The sequence below is a fragment of the Salvelinus sp. IW2-2015 genome, unplaced genomic scaffold (assembly GCF_002910315.2).
Source record: "Salvelinus sp. IW2-2015 unplaced genomic scaffold, ASM291031v2 Un_scaffold1199, whole genome shotgun sequence".
NCBI classification, from domain to species: domain Eukaryota; kingdom Metazoa; phylum Chordata; class Actinopteri; order Salmoniformes; family Salmonidae; genus Salvelinus; species Salvelinus sp. IW2-2015.
The window spans coordinates 266,429-272,428 of record NW_019942774.1 but is presented as its reverse complement, the minus strand read 5'-3'; positions in this window follow the sequence as shown (position 1 = coordinate 272,428).

Here is a 6,000-nt window from a genome sequence, read left to right as displayed (position 1 = left end):
TATGGCCTGTAGGCCTCATTGACCTGAGCTCATACAACTTGTTTTTGAGTAAAAAAAGCAMWAWGTATGGATTATTTTGACAATAACAAATACTCAGATGAAACAAATTGTGCTATTTATCACAGACTACTTTGTGTCAAAGTGTAACAAGGACTCGCTCCTCCTCACCAGTGTCATGATCAAAGATGATCAAGGGCCTCACATAAAGTWTATCGTTTGGTCATTGTGCTGGCACAGAATGAATTGTGAGCAAGGCCTCAAAAAAACTTTATATACCAGAGCTGCAAGAAAAGTTCTTATATTATTGACACAATGTTGCGATTGTTTGTGAGAATGCCAACAGGTGTGGTTCCCGTGGGGGAAAGATTCTATTGGGGAAAGGTTTCCGTGGGAGATGCCATGGAAGCCAAGAAGGGGAGTGAGGTGTTTTGTGTGTGTGGGTGTTGTGTGTGTGTGTGTGTGTTGTGTGTGTGTGTGTGGTGTGTGTGTGTGTGTGTGTTGTGTGTAGTTGGTGTGTGTGTGTGTGGTGTGTGTGTGTGTGTGTGTGTGTGTTGTGTGTGTCGTTGTGTGTGTGTGTGTGTGTGTGTGTGTGTGTGTGTGTGTGTGTGTGTGCACTCAAACACAACATGCATGGGGGGGTCTGGGAGAGGAAGTGTGTCCATCTATGAATAGGCATGTGCCTGAACTCAATTTTATACACAAATTGTAGTCTCACCCATTAATTTAATGACCGGTCCTTTTTTGACGGTGTTGTGCCGAAAAGATCCCCCCTGCCAGAATCCCCTCCCCCTTCGTGTGAACGCACACACACTCAATTCTTCATTGCTGCGACTTGCTTGCTAGTTGAGATTTCTGATCACGTTAGGCTGCGTTCATTACATTTTTTATGCGGTTGATCGCCGAGGGAGGCACTAGTAATGTCTGCAGTTTTTCGGGTTTGGCTATTTGTTTCAATGTGTATTAGTCTATTAATGAATTCTCTTTGCCAAAATTCATCATCTGTCCCATGTCTTTCTTCGACTAGAAGATGTTCTGAAATGTTATTGCTTTGCCTACATTTTACTCCCTCCTCTATGTTTAATTACAACACTCATACATTAATTATTCATTTCGGTTGCCTATTCTGATGTGAAGTTTGTTCTATAGAAAGTATTTGACTCTAGCCACAAAATTAAGAAATTAGAAGGTTTACATACACTAAGTTGACTGTGCCTTTAAACAGCTTGGAAAATTCCAGAAAATTATGTCATTGCTTTAGAAGCTTCTGATAGGCTAATTGACATCATTTGAGTCAATTGGAAGGTGTACCTGTGGATGTATTTCAAGGCCTACCTTCAAACTCAGTGTCTCTTTGCTTGACATCATGGGAAAATCCAAAAAAATCAGCCAAGACCTCAGAAAAAAATTGTAGACCTCCACAAGTCTGGTTCATCCTTGGGAGCAATTTCCAAACGCCTGAAGGTACCACGTTCATCTGTACGAACAATAGTACGCAAGTAAAAACACCATGGGACACGCAGCCGTCATACCGCTCAGGTAGGAGACGCGTTCTGTCTTCCTAGAGAACGAATGTACTTTGGTGCGAAAAGTGCAAATCAATCCCAGAACAATAACAAAAGACCTTGTGAAGATGCTGGAGGAACAGGTACAAAAGTATCTATATCCATAGTAAACGAGTTCCATATCGACATAACCTGAAAGGCGGCTCGGCAAGGAAGAAGCCACTGCTCCAAAACCGCCATAAAAAGCCAGACTAACGGTTTGCAACTGCACATGGGGACAAAGATCGTTCTTTTTTGGAAAATGTCCTCAGGTCTGATGAAAAAAATAGAACTGTTTAGCCATAATGACCATCTTTATGCTTGGAGGAAAAAGGGGGATGCTTGCAAGACGAAGAACACCATCCCAACTGTGAAGCACGGGGGTGGCAGCATCAATGTTGTGGGGGTGCTTTGCTGCAGGAGGGACTAGTGCACTTCACAAAATAGATGGCATCATGAGGAACAAAAATTATGTGGATATATTGAAGCAACATCTCAAGACATCAGTCAGGAAGTTAAAAGCTTGGTCGCAAATGGGTCTTCCAAATGGACAATGACCCCAAGCATACTTCCAAAGTTGTGGCAAAATGGCTTAAGGACAACAAAGTCAAGCTATAGGAGTGGCCATCACAAAGCCCTAACCTCAAACCTATAGAAAATGTGTGGGCACAACTGAAAAAGTGTGTGCGAGCAAGGAGGCCTACAAACCTGACTCAGTTACACCAGCTCTAGCTCTGTCAGGAGGAATGGGCCAAAATTCACCCAACTTATTGTGGGAAGCTTGTGGAAGGCTACCTGAAARGTTTGACCCAAGTTAAACTATTTAAATGCAATGCTACCAAATACTAACTGAGTGTATGTAAACTTCTGACCCACTGGGAATGTGATGGAATAYATAAAAGCTGAAATAAATCACTCTCTACTATTATTCTGACGATTCACATTCTTAAAATACAGTGGTGATCCTAACTGACCTAAAACATGGGAATTTTTACTTGGATTAAATGTCAGGAATTGTGAAAAATGTTGTTTAAATGTGTTTGGCTAAGGTGTACGTAAACTTCCGACTTCAACTGTATTTAATCTGTAGCCTAGTAAACTGCACGGTTTCCCGAGTCATAATGTCAGGTCCACGCACCATAACATCGCGTGACTCCAACTTTACTTCGATATGATGGTTATTATATCAATATTTGCGCAGAAAGGCGTTTCCACCACCATTTCTCGCCTCATTAATTTGACCGACACAAAAAGGTCGCACCATGTCGAACGAACKAATGATCTGTCAGCATTTATAGAATTGTACCGTAACTACCTGTTTCCATTACAGCTGTACTGACTTTACTCACATAAAAACTGTGGATAGAAACATGGTTAGTGTCACAGAAGAGGAATGTGTTGTCTCTTCATTGTTTTGTTCAAACAGAATGGCAGCCTGATGTATATCAATCCTGTCTAGCTGTTTGGAGTGGGGTACAGTATGGGTACAGTCATCATGGCTCATAGTAGTTTATGTTTGAGATTATGTGGGTGTTCTGAGGTACAGAAAAACAGGGGTACTTTAGACCTCATACTTTAGAACATATAGGGACTTATATACAGATTGTCCAAGAAATTCTGAAGAATTTAATGAAGATAATTTAAAGAGTGCCAATTAATGTGTAGCTTTCTGGCTATGGGGAGTAAATCACTTTGTCTTTCTTTTACTCTTTTTCAGTCAGTTATGAACTCTATTCACCAGGACCTGTCCCCGACTCACCTATACAGTATTTCATCTCACCATCCTCACGTTGCACTCAACTATCACCCCAGAATACTTTATTTTACTGTAATATGATAACTATTACAAAAGCATACCTGTCATTCTATCCACCCATCTCTTCCTCTAACTATCAGTTTCGTTTCATCAAGACAGGTGCCCTGCTGCCATTGGACCTCGCCCAAGGCCATGGTTTCTCGTAAAAGCAAAACGTTTTGCCTCAAACGTGTCATTGACAATGGTAATCAGTCTGAGATTCTGTTGACTGTACGCTTGTTGACTAGGGGACCGTTTGTGTTTGTTTGTGTCTTTCTGATCATTCCATGTAGTCCTACAACCATTTAATTACTATGTATGCCTGTCTGTCTGACTTCCATATAGCCTATGTATTAGCCTATACCGGAGATCTATGCATGGGTATGCCTGTGCACCAAGCTTTCTTTCTTTAAAAGAAATGTACTGCCATTCTATGTGTTCTGATTCTATAGAAAATGTATGCTGAGGTTTATAGATGGGTTGGTTGTAGACACGTGCTACGGGACAAAACAGACAGAGTTGACATCAGTCAAAACACCTCAACACAAGACATGGTATCAAGAACAAGATAAAACTAGCTGAAATGGTCCACCTACGATTCCCCAGGTAGCTTTTTGCCATAGCTGCTAGCTATTTGGCCATTCAGAATGACAATAACGCACATGGGACTTTTGCTCCATTGAATCGCGTTCATCGTTTTCATGATAACCCGTCTATTACTAAGTCCCTAAACCTAACCCTAACTTTGCTTATTATCCACAAGCCGACTCAACCCTAACCCTAACCATTGCCCTTACCCTAGCTTCATGTCCACATCCCAGTTCAACCCTGACCCTATAGCCTCAACCCTAACCCTAAACCCTAACCCTAGCTTCCATGTCCACGTTTGCCAGTTCAACCCTAAACCCTATAGCCTCAACCCTAACCCTAAACCCTAACCCTAGCCTCATGTCCACGTGCCAGTTCAACCCTGACCCTATAGCCTCAAACCTAACCCTAAACCCTAACCCTAGCTTCATGTCCACACCCCAGCTCAGGAAGTTCCCAAAGTAAGTTTGCTGATTACATTTTTATGTTGACATTACAGTCTTAAACGGCATTTGAAGTCAGGAGTATTGTTTGGTTGCCCGAAGATTGTGATCACTTGCCCAAAAATGGAAATGAACTATTTATARGCAGAAGTGCCACATATTGCCTGCCTTTCACCTACACATACACTCTTAGAAAAAAAGCTGCTATCTAAAACCTAAAAGAGTTCTTCGGCCGTCCCCATAGGAGAACCCTTTTTAGAACCCTTTCCACAAACTTGAAACTTTCCCTTAAACAATGGTAGGAACCAGAAAGATCAGTGTTAGGTTACTTAAATGCTTTGCAGATGGGTTGTTTTCATAAAAAAATCACCGGCCCAATGGCAGAGCAGGCTCAACTTGCACTATTGCTCAGTTCACTTGCCCCAGGCAATAGGGCAACCCTAAAGCGGCAATCAGCGGTAGAAACAATAACAAAGTGATCTACCTGCCCGGGAAAAGCTGAGGGACGGGACTGGAGAAATGTAACCACTTTCAAATTTGTGGGAATTCTGCAAATGTTTATTATTGTTTTTCACGGATCTTAAAGAGCCACTGAACATGCCAATGGGCAGGTGTGTTTTTCTGTTGCTCATTAGAAAAATTAGATTTCAGTCTTGGAGGTGCGTTTACTGACCAACTCAGCGTTTGGTTAATGATGTTTTTATCCAATGAGACACTGAAGCTGATCTTATTAAAGAGCCACTGAACACGGCAATTAACAGTTGTGTTTTTTTTTTCAATTGTGAAGTGCTGTCTTGTGAAAACCGACGGAGCTGCTGGGCAGGTCTGAGTCACTTTCTGTGCTATTGAATAGAGAGCAAACACCGCAGCTATTCACCCCATCTTTGTGGACAAATGAACATCATCAAATAAAACGCAACTTTCAACTACTCGGTGTGACGCACGGATGTTCCAAACTCCATTTTACATGAGACTGACTTTATGACCAAAATMATCCTATTTACACTTTGTAGTCAATTTTGAAACTATAACAATTGTTTATGACTGATATCGATGCCCCAGAGTCTGTTTTCAAAGGGATTTGTTGCTTTTCAAAGGCAGTCGGTCTTTATCTTTCTTGGCACATAATGTTTCCTCCATCGGTATCTATGACCGAAAATATCCTATATTTCTCGGAAACTTAGCTTTTAACAAGGACAAGGATAATAAACATCCAGCTGGTTTTTCAATGCATAGGCAGGACAGAACGGCATTGTCAGGTATGCTCAAGGGGGTGGTGGTCTCTTTGTTAACAGCAGCTGGCACACAATCTCTAATATTAAAAGAAAATTCCACCCCAAAACTACCTTTGGGTATTTGTTTAATTTGTCCATTGTTGACATAGTCCCAKACTTTTTTTTCTTTTCAGCTATCAAGTTTTAAAGATATGTACCTTTCAAAATACAGAAATAATTTTGTATATTGAAAGTTACATATCTTGAAAACTTGATTGCTAACAAGGAAACATTTTGGGGACTATGTCAACAATGGACTAATGAAACAAATACRAAAATATAGTTTTGGGGTAGAGTTTTCCTTTCAGGAAGTCTCAAGGTTCTGCTCGCCTGAGTTAGAATACCTCATGATAAGCTGT